The sequence below is a fragment of the Cupressus sempervirens genome, chromosome 11 (assembly GCF_028749045.1).
Source record: "Cupressus sempervirens isolate cs-2001-9-10 chromosome 11, ASM2874904v1, whole genome shotgun sequence".
Classification (NCBI taxonomy): domain Eukaryota; kingdom Viridiplantae; phylum Streptophyta; class Pinopsida; order Cupressales; family Cupressaceae; genus Cupressus; species Cupressus sempervirens.
This window is the reverse complement of record NC_143128.1, coordinates 285,128,984-285,151,613: the sequence shown is the minus strand read 5'-3', so window position 1 is coordinate 285,151,613 and position 22,630 is coordinate 285,128,984. Positions and strand designations below refer to the sequence as shown.

At 36.2% G+C, this 22,630-nt stretch overlaps 1 protein-coding gene across 5 annotated transcripts in view; it reads right to left on the bottom strand.

Moving 5' to 3' along the window:
* Window positions 1-4,571: 4,571 nt before the first annotated feature.
* LOC149529220 (GTP-binding protein-like protein) overlaps window positions 4,572-22,630 on the bottom strand; it is a 275,708-nt gene continuing 257,649 nt past the window's right edge. For all 5 annotated transcript variants that reach the window (XR_016358646.1, XR_016358645.1, XR_016358647.1 and 2 more), the window contains one exon: window positions 4,572-5,071. The gene's annotated coding sequence lies outside the window, so the exon portion shown is untranslated. The remainder of the gene's footprint in view (window positions 5,072-22,630) is intronic.

Below are 22,630 nucleotides of genomic sequence, written 5' to 3'. Positions count from 1 at the left end.
TTAGGGCTTCTTTCTTGACTTGGTTATGCTTTGGCTCTAGACCTTTGGCTTGGTTTTTCTTTGCTATGTTCGCTATTGTTGGAGCTTTCTTTTTAGTCTAAGGGTTGTTATTGGTGCTCCTTTTTTATCTTTTTTAATAAAATCTTTGGATGTCCCCATGTGTGGAGCTTAGGGCTTGTGTGGCTTCCCTTAGATGAGAGAATTTTGTTTTCTCCCTACTAATTTAACGGGGATGCGATGTTCTATTGGATTGTTATTCTTGCAGCCACTACAAGGCATCAAACATCCTATCTTCATTTGTTCTTCTCTTTGGGGGGTGGGGGGCTTCCCTACAGACTTCAGGACACTCAGACCTAGCCTTGACTATGCCTACAAATATATATGGTAATGTGTTTTTTCTTTGGCCATGTGTATGACCATTGTTTTTACAAAGTGGTTTGTTAGTAGTTTCTTGCCTTGGACCCTTGCTTGGGTGGATTTGTTTGGAGTGGAGGGATGCCCATTCTTATATCATTAGGATGAGGTGTGTTGCCCATCATTTTTATCAAGTGTTGCCCACTTTTGCGCCTTATTTTGGGGTGTCTTGGTCCTTGCTGATGAAGCATCTAGTTTTTGATACTAGTGAAGGCTAGAACTTTGGATAAATTGGGTTATGATTAATATTTTTGTTACTAATGGGTTTCTTTTTGTTTTTTGGTTGTTCTATTTATTTTAGTTGTTATGGATAGTGGTCTTGTTTCTTTTGGTGGTCAAGTCTTTGATTGCATTTTCGTTGTAGTTGATTTTAGGGGTATGTTGATCCTTATTAATATGGGTTTATGCTACTAGTCATGGTAAGGTCTTGGCACATTCAATTTGTTTCTTCCTCTTCCATCATTCATATAGAGGTGGAAGAGTCTTATATGGAGGTGGAGACTCATATCGCGGAGGAGGTTTTTAATTTTGGGTAGTCTTCTCCTTTCTATGGTTGTTTGGATATGAGATGGATTTGTGGTTGTCTCTCTAGTCTGACAATCTCTTCCTTTTTCGCTCATATTGAGGTTGTCTCCTTTTTTGTTGTTGAAAAGACTTGGAGACATGGGGTGGTTCTTTTGGTTGAGGGGTGTTCTTCATGCTAAGGTGATCTTGGCTATCATTTTGTTACCCATTGTAAAGGAATGGAGACCCTTTCAAAATCTGTCTATTATTTTGTTCTACCTATTAGAGTGTTGTTGTCTACTATCAATGGCCTATTTTGGCCTTTGTGTTATAAGTGGTGAGTTCTAGTCCTTTGTTCTTAAATAAGCATTCTAAAGGAAGATGTGTAAATGCCTCTCATGGCCTTGACTTGTAATAACCAATAACTTTTGTAATGTGCCAATCTCTTGCTAGTAGGGTCTACCCACTTATTTTTACTTTTGATATTAAAAACAAATTGAAACTTCTTAATATCTTAAATTTTTTAAGAAATTTTTAATTTAAAGTTAATCTTATCAAAAAATGATCTAACACCACCTTTTTTAAGGCAAGATCCTAAAATACAATGCTAAATTGTGAGCCTCTTATCTAGGAGGTCGTGGGTTCGAGTTTACACAAGATAAACAATAAGAATTAATCACAACACAATAGTAATTAATCTTAGCTTAGCTTCTTACTGATAAAAAAAAACACCACCTTTCTTTGTAATAAATACACTTATATTAGATTATTTAGTAAATTTTATGAATATTTAAAATTACAATAATAACCTTGATTTCATTTTATCTAACACTAATGTAAATATGTGAAAATAGTCACATACTAATTACATCATTCTCTTTTTTCAATTATTTTGTTCAACTTAGTATTAATAGATTGTGATTATAATTAATGCTAGTATACCCATCTTTCTGATAATATAGATAAATCATACTAAAAGATATCACGTTTATTCATTATTCTATTTAATAAATCATTGTTATTATTATTGCAATTGATATTAAATTATTATTAAGATTTTATTATATTATTATAGTTTTATATTTACATTAAACACTTTACAAAAGGAAAAAAAAATCATTATCAAATTATTGTTGTTATATTATTATTTCGTACCAAGGATACTATTGAGTGTTATTTCTTATCTTTTTTTTGTGCCAATCAATCTCTTCAATTATTTGAAACTCTTGCATTTCTAATATTTTTATTCTAAAAAATTATATTTGATATTAAAAAGAATATCTCCTTTATGTTATTGGCTAGTTCTTAAACAATCACAAGTATAACGTTTTTCATATTAGTTGTCCAATCATAATACTCTCTCTTTTTTGACAAATGTTTCATTTACATAACTTCAATATATATATTTTTTTCATAATTTAATAAAAAATGTTTCTTCATAATCTTATTGGTTGCACTTTGCTAAAGTGGTGCATGACAATTTTTGCTTTTTGTTCAAAGAAATCAATCATTTGTCATAATGAAACAAGCCGTCAAATAAAATTAAAAATCTATGAACCCATATGTTTGGAAACATACTTTTGTATATTGATTTTGTTTCAACAAATGAGTAAGCTAGTTTAATAAAACACTTCTATATAAAATCAAAATTATATTTATTATTTAATTTAACTTTATTATATTAATAAATACTTTCATTTTATTGGATGTTTATTTTTTATTTTATTTTACTGCTATTTTGACATTGTTATTTATATTTATTGTTGGAATATTTTTTGTCTGGTTAAAAGATACCTTTTCCAAATAAAAAAGATGTTTCCATTCAATATAATACTAAAAAATAAAGATTAAGTTTATCTTTATAAATATTTTTTCTTAATATTATCAAGAGACATTTTGTAATAATAAAATAATTAATCATGAATTTAATTCTTTATTGACTTAGAGAACCAAATTAAATACAATTAACAATCTCAAATGTGGAGCACACACTAATGTTGCTTCCTCCACGACAATGTGCCTCCCACTAGATATGAAACTTTGATTGCAAGCTTTCGCCCAACATTTGTGTAGGCATGGACTAGACACTGAGTTCTTGTTATATTCCTAGTTTCAACAAAACTCGACAAAATAAAAAAATCTATTCATACTATGTTATTAGTCAAAATTATCATAATATTGTATCTTTATTCTATATTCATTGCTATCCTTATTCTTAAGAGAAAATTTGTACTTAGAAGATGAGACCCAAGAAGGATGTCAAATTCAATGTTTCTAATTTTTACCAATAAGTTTTTACATTCATTCTACGAGTGCAATACACCTTTAATGTAATTATCCATCTTCCTTCGACAATACTTAAGTATGATCAACAATAATATATTAGACAAACAAATAGAATTCAATGTTGCTAGAAAAAATATCTATTGAACATCCAACAATAATGCAAGTAAAAGGCATATTCCTTATCTCAATGCCTTCCACTATTACACAATTTTCTTAGAGTACACATACACTGTAGCTATATTTGGGTCCACAACCCAATCAATGGCATCTCTTAAGCTTATTGCATGCTATGCTTTCAAGTTAGCTTTAGTAGCTAATACAAGAAGTTGCCATACAAATCGCAACCGTTAAAAAATTAGAACCTCTTGTGTGCATGTAGGAGTTTATGTAAGCTTTGAGCCCCAACCAATAGCAAATACAACATAGTTTTGTTTTATATTTCCTCAATACAATTAAAAAATAATTTTGAAATCATATATGCATGCAACAAACATAATGTGTGATTTCGTTATTGTTAAAACCATGTTTATAAAGAAATTATAATTCTAAATAGTTTATGAAGTTTTCAATAATTGTAATTGTTAATAATACCTCAAGCACTCCAATTATTATGTGAAGCAAGAAACTTATGTATCTTCCAACCTAAGTACTGATTAAATAAGGAGAGTTGGTTACATTTGGACCAACCAAACTCATTGAGTACTTGACCTCAACTCATAAATACAGAATATACAAAGACAACCACCACCTTTAGGTTGTTAATGCCAACCAAATAAGAACATGACAACCTATATAAGGAATCAAATCACTAATCAAAATAGTGATTGTGCAAAATTTAAACTAATGAGTTAAGTAGCATATACAAACATAGATACAATTTGAAAATATAATCATTCATCCTATTTCTATATTACTCAATTTTTCTACCTTTTGAAGAAAAATGTGGTTTCTATTATAAATGTTTTAAAATTCAACCAAAATTCTGCATTAAATAAATTAAAAAGTCAATTTATATTTTAAAAAATCTTTAAAATATAATAAAAATTTATGTGATTAACTAAATAAACACTATGTTTAATCATCATTTTTTCAAAAATAAAATAGTGCAGTAGGCTAATGGCTTGAGATGGAATTTGAATTAAATTGTACAAATGTATTTCACATGTTGAAGTTGCAAAGAATATGATTTAAATATTATATTCTTTTACATGTAAAAAATTCAATATTATTAATTTCTCTGTAACATATAAGTTTCTGCTTTATAAACCCTTGTGACCTTTGAAATGAAAATTGGATTAATTATGTCAATCATGTGTTGAACATGTTGCAAAGAGTACGTTGTTAAAAGAAGCCCTTTGAGGACGTGGTGAAAAATTCAATACTATAACATAAATTATAACTTTATGCAATTGTGCTTTATACACCCTTACGGTTTTGGAATGGAATTTGAATTAATTTGCTCATTAATGGATCCTGGATGTGTTTCGTTGCAAAGAATATAATATTAAAAAGTACAAGCTTCTTTAGAATGTGGTCAAAATATTTTTCAAGTATCTACCAATCAACATGATTAATAAAAATCATAATCAACATCTCCTGACAAAAACCCTCAAGTCTTACTCACCAATTCTTGGATTGGAAATAATGTCTCATAATATTAGCCTGAAGGGAACGATATTGTCCTCTGGAATCTGATCTGATCCATGCCTATTTCAACATCCTCTCAAGGGGAAATTCAATTAGCTCTTGAAACAAATACACAAATAAACTATGGTGAAGTATATGATTGGACATCAAATCTCAATTTCTCAGAACAGGCTTTTATACTTGCTAAGATTATAAAGTTGTGTTCCCTGCCAATTCAGAACTGCAAAAAAGACAATAGTAGCATGTTATCTTTCAGGAACAGAGTGAAATAGTTACATCTAGAAGAGTCAGTTTAGTAGAACAATCATATCTAAAACTATCGACTAAATAAGTTGCCATTATTCTTAAGGACCAAACAATTCTTAGCAGTCTGCCAATCTTGCTCAAAATCCTCCTGAATAATAGAAATGAGAAGGAAAAGTTAACATAAAGTTTGTGAAGCATTTTGTGGATAGAGTGAAAAGTTAGTACATACTGACATGACCGCAGTCAGTGACAGACATTCCGGGAACTTACTAGCTGAAGAAGGTGAAGAAGACAGCACACAATTAATGATACAAAAGTTTCAAATCTAATGGATGGGAAATAAGAATCTTGGAATGTTGTATCTACAAGAGTTCATATAAATTACCACAAAAACAAGAAGAATTTGTCATCAAATTCATGATTATACTTGACAAGCAACCACGTAGCAAAAGGAGGCTTATAAGGTATCCATTCTTAAATCTCATTCTTTGCATATCTAACTAGGTAGCTGTACCCTGCAAAATTCAGAGGGCGCTTGCAGAGTCCAATGGTAAAGCGACCCAACTGTTGGTGGCTTTTTGTGTCTTCATGTTTTGGCAAATAAGAGTCATTTTGGGATTTTTATTCAAAGACAAATCTATTTACCAACATTACCCAATTAAATTCTGTTATTGGAAATTAAAAATAGCAAGTTTGTGACAGTTTTCTAAGTTTTATTGAAATTATTATTTAAAATTTCACTATTATTTATAAGTGGTGTTTTTCTAACCGGTTAAATAAAAATAATGAGGTGGCAGCCATATTCTCAATCAATGAGAATGTGCCATGTTAAATCTCCTATTGTGTGATCTTGAAAAATTTATCTAGCCATTGATGTTTTATACTAACCCGAAATGGTTGGTTAAATTAGTTACTCATTTTTTACTATTACAAATGGGAACAAGTGTTACCTGTTATGCTCATGAGAAATGGAATGTGTTGGTTGGTCATTATGCTACAATAAGATTTGGAGATGATTCATCAAATTGGTTATTAACTATAATAACTAGATTTTCCTTTGAACAATATATGCTATTACCATTATAAATTTCTTCTTATAGGATCGTGACGAAGAGGGGAAGCATTGCCAAAGTGGGAATTGGGCACGAGGGCCCAATCTACCATTGAGCCAACGGGTATGAGTCCTAACCACCATGGCCATGGGAAAATGAGCTAGGCAAGCAAGGGTATACCTGGCATCCACCATGAGCTTGTTGATGGTAAAATAATAAAACAGCTGACGAGTAGATTAGCATGAATTATTTATTGTGTAGCCGACAGGCCCCTTTGGGAACCTTCGGGAAGGCCCTTTGGAAAAGTATATGTACACCATCCGAGATCGTGGTTGTAAGCATCATTGTAAGCACTATGTAATCTCTTCGACATATATGCGAATAATAAAAGGAGTATTGTTGTGTTATATGTTCTTGTCTATTGTGTGTATGCATTAAACCATTTACCCCGTACAGTAAACATTTGGTGTCGTTGCCCAATGGACTTAGAATGAAGGCAAAGGAATGAAGACTAATGCTGAATCAGCTGAACAAAAATAAGAATACGTTGAAGGAAAAAGATGAAATACGCATAGCACATGGGAATTTAATTTTGGCACAACAAGCCGAATGCAGATGAAGGTTTCAACAGATTGCCGACAGACACTGAAGCACTGAGGAATTGCTGGGAAGAAACTTGACAAAGGTTGAATTTGGTGGAAGAAACAAGGGAGGAATTTCTTAACCTGTATATGCCGAGGGAAGAGAATCTAGACATAAGGAAATTAACTCGCACAGCTCGGAGTGCCAAGAGAGCACGAGCATGGAGTGAACTCTTCGTCTGTGATACACTTTCGGAACGGACAACTTCACTTAAAGAAAACCCTTTTTCACCAAGTAACGTGGCTGTTGGAAGAAGACGACAGTCTGAAACAGCGCGGGTGTTCAAAACAACGCAGGTGTGCAAAACAATGCAGGTGTGCAGAATAGTGCGAGCAAACAACAAATACCTCCAACTCGAATAGTAATGGTTGGACCAAAGGAAAAATTGCCAAAGTTTGATGGTGATGGAACGGCCGATCCAATCAGACACTGTAAGACATGCAAAACAATATGGACGACGAATGGCATAATCGACACAAATGAATGGGTCTAAAAATTTCCAGCAACCCTAAGGGGTGTAGCAGTTGATTGGTTTGCCGACGTCGATCCCCAAAAATTAACTACATGGGCGAGAGTTAAAAAGGAGTTCATCACCGAGTTTCAATTGTTGCGAGATGACAATGTGATCGTAGAAGAAATATACAACACGAAGCAGGGGAAAAATGAAACAATTCGTGTATATGACATAAAACTAAAAGAATTAATAAATAAAATGGAAAGTAAGCTGACAGATGGGCTGAAAAAGCGATGGTTTATTAAAGGACTACGCTTGGAATTAAGGAAAAAAATGAAGATTGTGCCGCCATCATCATACACCGAAGCATACAATCGGGCGATGGACTTAGAGAGTGAGCAGAAAACAAAAAAGAAGAAAAGTAGCTCATTCGACTCAGATGACACATCTTCAGAAGAAGATAGCAGTGGTGACAAAAAGGGCAACAAGAAGGTTTGAGCTCTCTAGAAGAATATGCTCCGAATGATGAAGGAATTTAAGAATATGTAGAAAAAGATGAAGGGAAACGAGCTATGGTGCACAGAATGTAAGATAGAAGGTCACATAAAGGGATCCTATCCGAAAAACCAATTTTGCGATATCTATCAAATTATGGGACATTCCACAAAAGAATGCCCCTTCAATATGAAAACAAGAGGGCATCAACAAGTGCTCTTGACACAAGAGGCTTTTGCGTCAGGATGGAGCAGAAACACCAGCAATGACAGTGCCGCTTTGGGTGGGTACAGAAATAATAGAAGAGGGCAAAACAACAATACCAACAATAATAATGGGGGCTGCAACCGAATTCAATAAGATGCGAACGGTCGCCCAATGGTTCAATGCCGAGCATGCAATTTGTGGGGCCACTTTGCACAAAACTGTACATTAGCGAACGCACCAAAGTTGTTATGCAGATGGTGCAGTCCTGGAGATCATGTAATGTCCCCATTTCCAAGATCAATTTTTATAATAATAAAGTTAATATAAGATAAACAAATCAATAAATATAATTTATAATTATGATTGCATTGATAAAGTAAAATAAACAAATATTAAATATATATCATTTATTGCTATCCTATATCAAATGGATATAATATTATATCAATTGATAAAACATTAAATAAAGAAAGAAAGAAATAATAATAATAATTAAATATATAATAATAATAATAATGATAAAAGTAATAAAAATAATAATAAAATATAATTTATTAAAACTAAATTATAGTTAATACAATGCGAGATTACATATGAATATAATAATACAATAAGAAAATTAAGTAAAGTGATAATAATAGTAATATAATATATAAATTGATTTAATAATCTCAATATAATAATAACTATTCGAATGGAGGAGCATTATTATTAAATAGTATTGGGTCAATATACTAAACAGTTATATTACAAATTCATAACGTCAAACTCAATATTTAAAGTTAATTAACCTTAGGGCCACGATATATGAAGGATATCCGACCATTACTCGCATCATTTGAATTGATATTAATATACGTGAGTCAATGGAAGGGAGGAGAAAAAAAGGAATTTGTTTGCAGACAACCGCGGCCATCACGGTAGAGGGGAAAGACGTCGAGCAGGATAACAAGTACACCCAACTGGGAAAGGAAAAAGAATAGAAGGGGAAGAAATCATCAGGACACCCATCGAACACCATCGAATAAGACAAAAGGCTCTTAAGTATACTTCAGCGAACATATCGCAAAACTTCCGGCAGATAGAGAACGTCTTAGAGCAATAAGGCATCAAGCAATTTCTCCCTTATTTTGGGTGGATGCCTGGAGAACACAAATAGAAAAATATTCATGCAGCGATAAGCAAGTAGACAGTCATAGATTTCGTGGGTTGCCTTTCTCCATTCATCGACAAAAATCGTTAAACGACTAAGGAAGAAGATATCGATTCACCACTTACAAACATTCTAATCATATACGGACATCTCAGACATAAACCTCTAGGAGCAGAAAATAGAAGATAATCATTGATTTAATAATTATTATAAAAGCATCTATTAAGAGACACTACACCGATTAGTAATATTGGTGAGGCAAAGAGATCATCAGGGGCTATAACTGCACGTATCAAGCATATATTGGATAAAAGGCTGAGCCATTAGCAAAGACTACAAGCATTATTAGAAACAGTTCACACTCATATAGAGGAAAATATCAAGTTCATCGTGGAGATAGAAACTTCTAATGACATTGTAGTTATACAAAATAATATGATCACAAGTTATAACTCCTAAAAGGTATGGAATCACAGTTTATGGGTGTTAGATAACAGTATATACTCCTACAGGGATATCTTTATTGGATTTCAATTATTGATACATATTAGAAGTACATTTTTCATGTTCATACCAATCCCAATAAATTATAACCAATTATGATATTTTCGAATAAGTCACAAATCCAACGAGAAGGAGACAAGGGGACATTACATCATGAAGATGCCAAGTGCCCGAAATCAGGAGTGAATCTGATCAGCATTGGCGCGGACGAAGAAGTCTTGGTAATCACCCATAAGCAAGCAAAATTGTACCCCGACTCGATGGAAGTAAAGAAGAGATTGAAAGAAGCGTGGGCGGAAATTGTGAAAGCAACATAGGCAGAGAAATCACAATTGAAGGACACTACCGGTACCTCAGCAAGGAACTACACAGAACAAAACATCATAAGGCAGATATTACAAACTGAAATACCAGTCAAGTTAAATGATCTGATCCTCATAATGCCTCAACTATGGACAGTACTCATGAACAAAGCCCCAACTGCAAGATTACTAGAACATAGAAGGGAGAAGGAAAGTGGAGCAAGTACATCGGACAGAAGGGAGAAGGAAGGCGGAGCAAGTGCAGTGGACCCAAAGTTGTTAGCCTTCACATTCGAACGGCATTCGATGGTCGTCGAGATGGGTATATTAGGAGTAGTCCTTTCAGACAATTGTGGACGGAGGTTCAAGGGTAAACGTCCTACTAGAAGATGCTTGAAAGAAGTTGGGACAGCCGACGTTGTGGCCACCTACATTCTAGTTGCCCACGGCAAACTAGCACGGGATCAAACCGTTGGGAATCCTGATGGCTCAACCAATGACTATTAGAACACAGTTGTTCCTACTCGATTTCGTCATCATCCCGCTGAAGAGGAAAGGATATGATGCCATTTTGGGTCGGGGATGGCCTGTACAAGCAAGGGTTAAGCATGATTGGAAGAAGAATACACTATCAATGGAAAGCGGGGGACGACGATTTATTATTGATTTACACACAAATGGTGGGCGAAGAAGCCATATCATCTAATTCTGAAGAAGAGGATAAAGGAAAGCAGCGATTGGAACGAGATGAGGAAGGAGTCCTATGGTTGGAAGGTGGATCAACGAACGATGATTTGGATTCGGTGAATGGCCTTTTCCACTGGCAGATGGAGGATTACGAACTCTTTCCGAATTGTAACATGTTAAGGGTCAACGAAGGTGAGAAAGAAGAGGGAAATGAATGTCTGAAGGAATACAGAGAAGTAGAAGGAAAGGCAGGTACAAAAAAAGTTGAAGGGAAGAACATACAATACGAACCTAGAAAAAGGAAAGATTCCACCATATGGTACACGGGGAATGGACCACGCGGAAAGAAAAGATTACACCACACCACGAAATTAGTAGAAAGGTGTCGGCAGCAAGGAAAACACATTGTACAGTTTGCACAGGAAACAAAGAGGAAGGGCTTAATAAAAAATTTAGCAGTATGGAGTGAAGGTTCTAAAATCAAGAGTACAGTTATTGACAAGAAATTAATGGTATCGAGTTTCAAGAACAAACTGGGTGATATGGAAAACCTGAGGGAGAGATCGTGTAACTTAAATAAACTTGATGAGTGACGATTGCAGGCACAATGGGCCACGGAGGTGACACAGAACAGGCACAAAGAGTGGCATGATAAACACCTAAAATTAAATAAGTTTCAACCAAGATGGTGTTGAAGTATGACGGACAAAACGAAATCAAACCAGGAAAGTTTAAAGTCAAATGGGTCGGGCCATACCAAATTCGAGAAGTAGGTGATAACAGAGCAATAAAGCTATGGACATTGGACGGGCAAGAAATTCTGGAAACAGTGAACGGTTCCAAGTTAAAAATATATCATGCGCAAACTGTTTCGTCATCGACGAATATCGGGGAGCAGTGAAATTCAAAAAAAAAAAAGACAGAAAAAAAAAAGAAAAAACGAAGTCATTAACGCATCGTACGGTGACCGTACGACAACATATAAGCTACCAATACCTCCATCGTACGGCTTGTGGAGCGCCTTTAAGAACGATAACCGTATGGACATCTTAGCATTCAATCCATACAAACACCGTACGACAACTCCAAGATGGCCACATCGACACCATACAAAATCCAACAGCTCGTATGCCAGAGAGAACAAGAAAACACCGTACGTTTGGAACAGGGATATTGTGGAACAATACAGATATCATAGAAAGCCGTACAGACTTGAGAAGAAGACAGTGCACTTGTTAACGCTAGGGGTTATAGACTGTACAGAGACACAGTAAAGACCGTATGGGAGGCTGCGAACCATACGGACACATTTGAGAATGTACGAACAAGAGAGAAGAGACCATACGACCAAATTGCATAATCTATACGGATGTGAAGCAGGTTGATTACAGCATACGCCCATACCGCAAATAGGATATTTCCAGGGAAGTTTAGGACAACAAAGTGGGAATCATTGCCGCTGAGAACCTTTGCCGTGGAAGACAAAAAAAAGGAGAAAGATGTAGCTGTACAACAGAAAGAAATAGAGGAAGGAGCTCAAAAAATTAAAAAAAAACGACGACAAATCAAAAAAGTTCAGAATGAATAATGTATGATGTCGAAGGGAAGGGAAAGACATAAACAAGTAGAAAACGCAAGTGGTTGGCTGAAAGAGTATGGGATTGGAAAAAAATCACAAAAATGGTGTGTTCCATGGACTTTTGTGTGGTGATACCCCCTTGACCCCACTAGGGGCGATGCCCCCTAGACCCCCAGTTGGTGTAGTTATCAGTCGTGGGAAGTATGACTAGTTGATGAGACCTGGAGCTGCTGCAGGCATGGAGTGCCTGTGTACCAAAGGTGGAGAGAACAATAGAGCAAGCCTTTCGAGAGGGGTGATACACTTTGAGGCACTTGGAGTAGGTGTGGACGTGAAGCTGTCTTGGTGGATGCCTAGAGAGCTTGGGAGGAGCTGATTATCCAGTTGAAGGCAGTTTAATGACACTTGGCTCAGTGTACCCAAGAGTTGGAAGCAGAGAAAGCAACACAGGTGAATATTTTGTAATTGTCATCTGCAAACGACTTTTCTTTTTGGGGGGGATGATGTTGTTGGTAAAATAATAAAATAGTCGACGAGTAGATCAGCATGAATTATTTATTGTGTAGCCGACGAGCCCCTTCAGGAACCTTTGGGAAGGCCCTTCAGAAAAGTATATGTACACCATCCGAGATCATGGTTGTAAGCATCATTGTAAGCACTGTAATCTCTTTGGCATATATGCCAATAATAAAAGGAGTACTGTTGTGTTATATGTTCTTGTCTATTGTCTGTATGCATTAAACCGTTTACCCCGTACGGTAAACAAAGTTTAATAAGATATATAAATTTTTACTTGAGCATTAAAATGAATTAAGAACAATTGTCACTGTTACGAAATTGGTCAATCTCAGTCCTTGTAATGATATACATGTTCTAATGGTACCCATGGTACCCACATTTGTACATGTATATGTATGTATGCATATATTCAACTATGACGTACATGTATGTATATGTATACTTAAAATACAACATATACACAAAAATATGTATATCTGGAATATTATGTGTGTATATTTGTATGTTACACATACAAATATATGTAAATATCTTATGTCAATGGTTTATTATTTTAGAGTCCATCGCCTTTTTATTTTTTGGCACTTGAATTTACAAATCAAGAATGTAACTTATGCTGCCACCTTTCAAGTCACCTTGTACATAACTCAAGTTAGCAGATTATAATTTTAAAGCAAGCATAGCTCGAGGAGAGACTTATCATAGCCATTCTAAGTTCTGCAACTCTTCTCTTCTTTCATACCCGATGACTTTAGTAGTAGCAAAGGATCAAAATATTTACATCTAAGGAGCCGATTAAGGCCAACTTCAGCAATTTGTACCTAGTCATCAAGATTAGACGTGCCCTTGCATTTGCAGTCTTCCAAGTGGTACATCTCTGATTCACTTTTCCATTACAAATTCTTATGATTATAAAGCTCTGCAATCGAGCTAATTTTGAATGAAAGATATAAATATATTTTGAAACTATTCCAGTCGGATTAGGATCCATAAATGTATGATCTCTAAATATGCTTAAGCTTCCCAGTCTGATAGAATTTATAATCAAAATCAACCGAATTAAATATGCATGCACTCGGTTTGGCTAAGAGTTGATATACATGCAGTTTATTTATTGTTCCTTTAGAACTTAAACAACTTGGGCAAAGACCCAAACTATATGCTCTTATATAGAGATATAAAATAATGTGCCTCAGAGATAAGATGAGGTAGCTTCACAGTTTGTTGATAATATTGTATGCCATGTGACTTTTGAATATCCATATAAGGCCCAGGTTGGGTAGAGAACTTATGACTATGGTAAACATAATTATTCAAGATTTATGGACAGCCACACCCATGATCATCAAGGACGACCAAGTATGGTTGAGATGAAAGGTGTATGTTGCTTCTTATATGTTGTAAGTTGTGTTGCATCTATTGGTACAGCTACAACACTGGTAACATAATCCTTGATACCATTCTCTTCAAACAATAAAGAAATTCTGGCCTTCCAGACACCAAAATTCGAGGCACCATCCAATCTGTCCTGATCTCTCAAACCAGCTGAAGCCATCTCAAGGGATTAAAGCAATAATTTTGAAGAGATCAAAATTTCTTTCCTAGGGCAAAACTCATATACCCTCAACATCGCTCTGATACCATGTGAAAATAAACACTATTGTAGTCACTGATTATTAATCTCCTATCGTAAACGATTGTTAAACTGTCAAAAAAAAATTCACAACTAATATCGAAAAATAACACAACTGCAACTTCACCAATAAAATAAGGAAAGAAATTCAGAATATAAAGAACACAATATTTTTGAACAAATCATCCCTGGAAAAAACCCCCAAGGGAAAACTAGTTCTCCAGATGGAAAATATATTACCTTCAGCAAATCAAGAGCTACAAAATTCCTTGCCTCTCACTGGCAGAATTCAAACAACCTCCTAATTTCTCCTACTGATATTCCCCACTACTATCCCCACCACTATCACTGCGCCCTTGCTAAAACTACAAGTCTGTTTGCTATCACTGCAAACTCATTTGCTAACACTGCAAATGCCTCTACAACTCTTGTCATTCTCTGTACTGTTCTGTTCTCCAAATGCCTCCCTTGATCCCCTTTTATACTACTTAACCAAGAGGTTTCTAATTGCTTCTTGATAAAGACAACTCAACCAAGAAGTTTCTAGTTGTTTCCTAACCAACAAGTTTCTAGTTTCTTCTAGATTAAAACAACCTAACCAATAGGTTACTAGTGGCTTCTAGGAGTCAATTAATTAACAAATAATTATTGTAATTTGTAACAATTATTTGCCAATTAATCGCATGTGGACGAATAGCTGTCCAAGCTACCTAAAACTAAGAGTCACAAAAAGAGCTTCTTCGGGCATGAGCCCTTAGCATGGCCTTTCACTTTACATTTCATACACCATAAGTTGCCATCCTCATTCCGACTAGTGCTACTCTTCAACATTTTTAATTTCCTCATCACATGTAGCATGTTCTTTTGTAGGATTTGAATTTTGTTATTTGATTCATCATCACTGCTCTCATTTGAAGAATCGTCAACCTCACTAAACAATTTCTTTTTCTTTTTCTTTGTCATTTTTCTTTCACTCTCTATGTCCATTGCCTGATTGTATGCATCAGCATATGATGGTTTTTGTACAATTTGCATTTTTCTTTTCAGGGAGGATTTTGATCCTTTAATGAACCAATGCTTTTTTAGTCCATTCATTGGCAGGCTTTCCATTTTCCAAACCAGCTCCTTTAGCTCCTAGCCATACCCTCGAACTGTTTTGCCCTTCCTTTGTTTGGTATTTAAAATTTTGGTAATGATTTTTTTATCATCCTTAAGAAACCATAATTCGGCCTAAAATTCCTTTTTAAGGTTTGCCTATGTAGAGATTTTTGCTTGATCTATATCAGAGTACTAATCAATGGCAACTTCACGCAAGGCCACTAGAAACTGTTTTGTCCACTCATGGTGGTTTGTTACTCAATTGGTCGTCCAAATTATTTCACACGTTTTACAATGCCTAACCAAGTCCTCTTTCCCATCGCCTATAAATTTAGCCAATTTTTTCTTTTGTGCCATTGTAACTTTAGTGGTTACTGGTTGTGTTGGTATCATGAGTTGGAAGTATTCAAGCCTTCTAGACTGCTTTGATTCATGTGTCCCTCAAACATTCAGGCAGCATTGGTATCCTTCGCACTTCTACTCTCGGAATCTTCTTCCTCCCTCCTTTGGGTTTCCCTCGCTTTGGTTCGCAAGATGAGGGTTAGGCTCGTACTAACTTCTCATTTCCTCAATGAAATCTTCTTCTCCATTCACCCATAGTGCTCCTCAATGTTAAACTCTTCACCCTAGTCCTCCCTACAAAACTCCTCTTCATGTTCATCACCAACGACCTTGCCTTCATCGACCACCTCTTCCAAAAGCGAGTCTCCACAACTGTCATCTTCTTTCTACCTATTGTTGCAACAATAGTGCTTTATGGATAGCCTCCCACTCGTCTACTTATTCATTTCGATTTTCATTTTCATTTAATTGGTTTGGCGCAAATTCTCTCTTTGTGTATGCAAAAGGAAACAACACATGATATAATCAAGAACACTTTTATTCATTCATTATTTGTGTACAATGTATGTCACCACACAAACATTATTATAACATTGTGTTCTCGTTTATTCGTATTTCCTTCTCAAGGTTTATTTCATGTTTCCCTTAAAATGGGTTTAATCTCTCTTCTTCCTCCCTTCAATGTTCCTCCCTTTGACGATGGTAGTCTTGCAAGACTTGTTGCCTTTGATTCTCCCAATTAACTTCCTCTCATCAATTCTATAGGGCAAGGAATATTTTTGCCAACAATTGAGGGAGATGGCACATCAAACAATCCAACACCTGACTCATTCCCAAGGCACTCCACTTGACACTCTCCAGTACTTCTTCTCATACAATTTCCCTCCTCACGTGGGTTTCAATGGATGCTTAGAGTAGTGAGATGAAGTCGGTTTTCAACACTTGTTCCCCTTTGAATAGTTTTGGGTTCTCCTCTTCTTGCTCCTAAAGCTTACTTCCATTGTAGTCTATTGGTTGCCCTATTGCTTTTCGTTCACCATCCACACTCTAACGCCTCCCAAGGTCATAGAGGCAATGATGCCAAATGTTTACTGCCTATGGGTAAAGGTAACTAGTGCATACTAATGATAGAGAATTATAATAGGTTCAAGTAAACACAATGTAACATTAGAGACATATCTTCCATTAATATCAATCAAGCTTACATCAAGTGATAAGCACAACACCAATGATACCAATGATAATGTTCTCTTTCATCTGAGAGAGTGTACATATAACCCCCGAAGGGGTGTAACTTGAACAATTACAACCATAACTACCTACACCTCGGCCATGGTAATGACTAACAACATAATTAACACTTACTAACACATGATTATACCCGAAAACAATGCAGACCATTTGATGTTTTCATCAATTTCCCAAACAATCTGAACCTTTTGAATACATTGCAAACCCCTCCATTTATAACAATTGGGTGAAGCTTCTAGAATTTCCCTCATGAAGTTATGACTGCAAAAGTTATAACATAATTCAGTCTGCTCTTCCAAGCATCATTATCCAGCAATTGATAGTGCAGAGATATTCTCTTTTAATATCAGATCAAAGTGGACTATTCCTTCTTGTATCGGCATCAAAGAAATTCAGTGTTCTTCAAACATTTCACATTTAAGGCTATTTCCTCAAGCAAATAACATACTGATCTATTGCAGAAGAATATAATTCTCTGATCAGAATTATAAGTGTAAACTTCATGAATATTCAGAACTTAGAAGACCATTGTCAACAAATCAAGGAAGGAAATAGAAGTCTGATTCAAAGAATTTGCAGAATATTTACACAGGCTGCCATATGAAGCAAGGTGCTAATTGTGTTTCATCTTCATATCACAATGGGACAAAGATGTTGCTCATATAACCCAAAAGTAGGATCCTTAGATATAAAAAATTGCTTCTTCCCAAGAATATTGTCAAATGCCCATATATGTCTCCAAGAGTAGGCAAGCCTGTATCAGCATATCTAATTACTTCTGCAATAGATGAAATGAAAGAACAAACAAATCTGGAAAATGCAAACAAATTTTAAGAATTAAAATCAGAAACTTAATATGAAAATCAGCAATTTGTTAATTATTGGACCGCCAAATGTCATTGAGTGTAATAACCCCAATAGGTTATAACTTCTTCAAACACCAAAAATCTTTATACTTCAGTTGTTTGACATTTTGTCAAACACTTTGCAAGCATGCTCTGATACCACTGTAATAACCCTTTTCAAATCTGCTCTCAAAAATGCTGATTGAAGGCTCAAAGAATTTTGTCAAACAATTCACATGCAAGGGACATATGACTGATATAGTATTTCAGCTTGCTTTAAATGACCTTTTTCCAATTTGCATCAATGAGAATCTAGTGATAGAAGATTACAATGAACTACACAATGACCTCACATGAGTGTGCTGCTAATTTTGACAATATTCAGTGCATATATTATGATCTAAGCATGAGAAAAGAACACCTACAGCCAACTGGCATTTTTGCAAACAGTTGGTATGCAAACTATCTAGCTGATAAATAATGAGATTGAATTGCTTAAATGACACCAGCAACTATTATCTTTTTGATTGCAATCAAATTTCTAATACAATGCTCATGAAATATGGCCAAGACTTTGGCATTTACATGGATTACCAAAATGACAATGCTGGTATAATGCACACTTACAGCTGAAACTTATAATACCCTAAAAAAACAATACTAACAAGGGAACCTGGTTGTAGATGGCTGTAATAATTTTCCTTCAATGCTGCCCCTTTTGCTTTACTTTTTCGAACTGCTTTTTCGGCCTGCTTTTTCGGTTCCGCTTTTTCCGCTTGCTTTTTCGATTCCGCTTTTTACGCCTGCTTTTTCAGTTCCGCTTTTTCTGCCTGCTTTTTCGGTTCTGCTTTTTCGGACTGCTTTTTCGGATTGCTACCCTGTTGAATCTCAAGACCATATCTTTCAATGGCGTCAAGATTTTTAGCTTGAAGGGATTTCGTCCTTCAAACTATTGAGACATAACCTCCAGAAAATTCTCCAATTTCTTTGATATTTCCAACCATGCTTAAAAGAAGCTCTTCCATTTCTTTTATAGTGTTCTCACAAGAGCTCCATTCTTCGTTTTCTCAATGTGGGATAAAACATAACTCCCTTTATGTAACTTATGTCTCCAATGTGTTATAAAATAAAAGGGACTCTTTTAATTTAAATATTTCCCACAAACTATAGTCTATGTATTAATAAAGTTAAATATTTAAATTTAACTTTATAAAATAGCTTTATCAATGCAAAACAAATATTATCAATGATAAACAAGTCTTCTTGCCGATTTTAAACAATTACCATCGACATACCGCTACCACTAGATGTCCACCCATGCCCAAGATGACTTACTATAAATAGTAAGTATGCCCGAAGTTGCCTCAAAACCCCTCAGAAAGACCTGCAACTGAAACTATCTAGGCCAAATGGCCTCTAAGCCCTTTTGATGTCCTGGTTAGCCTACGAGACCGTGGGGAAATAGGCTAACGACAACATCATGCTATGAATGCTAAAAAGGGGACATTACATTGAGGATCTTCTTGTTTGACAAAGTTTTCTCAAGAACTTTAATCAGGCGATTTAATCCACTCTCAATTCACCATCATCAATTGTAGGGTTCCATGCACCTCAAGAATCCTCTTCAACGAGATCAAGTGGCATAAATATAAATATATATTCAATACAAATACAAGGGTTAATGTAATTGGAATTCTCGGATCTGTGTTCGTCTATTGGCAAAAATCTTCTAGATCAATGTGATCTAGGTCACTCTCTTTAACTTCTATTGTACTATTTTAGAAAGTAGAAGAATTTTCATTATCTTTGATTTCATATTTCATTATGTGCAATTTCAACAATAACTAAAGAAAACACACTAAACCTTTGAGAAAATTATGATGAAAGGGAACAACCTTGCTTTGGGTAATGAAACATGTAATGTCCCCATTCTTGAGCCAATCCCACTAAAGTATTAAATGTACTCTTAAGGACAAGGAGTGGCAGTCCTTGAGCACCAATAGCTATTAGGAGTTAGTAGAAATAACTTGAAGTAATTGTACTATTTTTTAGTAGGAGAATAATAGATTAGAAAACCATGATGTCTTATAAGTAAGGTGTTTCTTAGTTAAATCAGGAGGAATAAGGGTTTGATCCCAAGTAATAATCATCATCGAGGAATATTAAGCAATCTATGTTGTATTGATCAATCATCAAGAGCAAACAGTCAATATTGTGAGGACACCCAAGCCAATCCATATCCTATGAGAAATGAGTACATTTGAGGCATCATCATCCTGCTAATCACCATTGTAAAGATCAACTGTAATGTTCCCGAACAGAAATAAATGTATTTAATTATTTTTGTGTAACGAGCCGATTGTTTAATTTAACTCGGACCCAAATTTAATTTTTGTCATAGTAGAGTGTGTCGTTGTCGGCTAATTTTGTACACCCTCGAAAAGCTTTTTCTGATGGGTATTTAAGCACAGCTCGTAGTAGTCGATAAGGATGCTTTTGGAATTTGATCTATCTGTATTGCGAATTCCTGTTGGAGTTCGGCATTGTTCGCCATTTCGGAAGTGAAAGACCTTCCCTATTTGGCTTGCACGGTTTCGGTGAGAATCAGCCCTCACCCTATTCCGTTCGGTTCATCGCTTATGTATTTGACAAATTGTGGATTTTTCCTGTTAGTGAATCAGTGGTCTCTATGTATGCAAATTGTGTTGTCTTTTGGAGTGGTATCTGTTATCTTGAATTTCTATTTTTCATTTGGCACTGTTGGCAACCGTACGGCTATTCCAGTTGGCTTCCTCATCACTGTACGGACTCCATTCTCAAATCTTGGATCTACGTGTGATGTGATACATTTCTATCTGGCTTTCCGACACCAATCTCTGTGGTTGTTTTCATTCTCAATCCGTTGATACCAATCTCTGTCACTACACGGCATTCTATATAGAATTCTCCATCACCTTACGGCATTTCTAACCGTACGGCCTTTTATCTTTCTCCACCCTCCGTACGCACCCACCTTCACTTTATATATCATCATATGGCTGTGAAGTCCTTTCCCCCCCTCACCATACAGACTCTTGTGTATTAATTCCGTTCATGTCAAGTGAGGTCACTGTACGGCCCTAACATTGCCGTACGTCCATCCTCTTTCATCGTACGGCATATCACAACCAACTGTACGGGCTATCTTCGACCCTCAAGAACATCATACAAATCACCTGTCTCCTGGCGATTTTAGGTGTAGTCGACGTCTTTGGTGTCAGGAAGCACAGGGGGGCTATTACAGTGGCATCAAAGCAATCGATCCTGCCAACCTCTAATCGGTGAATGCGAGTTTATAGCCGAAAGAGAAGAAGAACACATTCTGTTGATCGAATGGCTGAAGAACAGGAACGGGAACAGGAACTGACAGGTGCCAAACTCATTGCACTTTTGAGGGATCTTGCACGGAACCAGGCACAGATCACTGATGCTCAACGGCTTATGGAAGAAACTCTCAAAAAGTTGGCAGAAAACAAAATTTTTGGAGAATCGAATGGACATAGTGCAGATTTGGTGGTAGTCAGATCACACCCTCACACTGCACGCTCTCGACCATCCATGCTGACTTTCCCACCACGGACTGAGACACATCACAGAGAGAGACTTCCAACCTTCGAGGAAATACGAGAGGATTGGCGAAATGCAAATCTTGAAGAAGACATCTTCTACAAGGATTACGCAGAACTAAGAATGAGATACGCAGGAGGTGGAAACAAAGGAGGATATTTTAACGATGACCTAAGGCGAAAATTGAGTAAGGTGAACCTGTCTCCATTTGACAGTTCGGGCTCCATTTCAGCGTAGGCATGGGTAATGAAAGCCGACAACTACTTCCAGCTAAATCCTATGCCCGAAGAAGTGATTAAATTTGTCGCGTTACACTTGGAGGGCGTTGCGCACAAATGGTGGCACCACGACACTATCCCTCTTGGGCATGATCAAATAAAGACTTATGCCGAGTTCACGGAGAGACTAATTGAACGATTTGATGGAAAAGACCCCGAGCTCAATTTCAAAGATCTGGCACAGCTGAGGCAAATGGGATCAGTAGATCAGTTCATCGCAGAGTTTCAGAGACTTTCTGTGTTGGTGACAGACATTTCTGAACGAAGGCGGGTCGTTCTCTTTATGGATGGACTGGTAGAACCACTGAAAGGTTGGGTGAAAGGATTCAACCCGTCAACCTTGACGGAAGCAATCAGTAAGGCACAAAGCATGGCGTCGTCATCAACATCATCCTCATCCTCTCGGATTCATTCACATCTGAAACCGCCGATATTCCCGAGCGACAAACCTCCGCCCAAGAAGCCATCACTGGATGAAGCATCCCGACAAGAACTCTGAAGAAAGAAGTTATGTTTTAATTGCAAGGGGCCTTGGGAACCTGGCCACCGATGTCTCGAGAAAGGGAAAATTCACTACATCGAAGTGATGTCCGATGAAGAAGATGAGCAGGATCGAGAGGGAACGCCAGTGGAAGACATCCAACCTAGCGGTGACATTGACATGGCCAACTTCAACCATACAAAGAGGATTGTCGCTTTAATAAAACGTGAAGGATCCATTGCCTTGGCTGGCAGTCCGAGGTGCACAGTTTTCCGTGTGCGAGGTACCCTTCAGGGACAAAGGATCACAGTGATGCTGGATAGCGGAGCTACATTGAATTTCATAAATTCATCTTTAGTACAGCGAAGAAATCTTCTGATGGAAGCACATGTGGGCTTTCAAGTC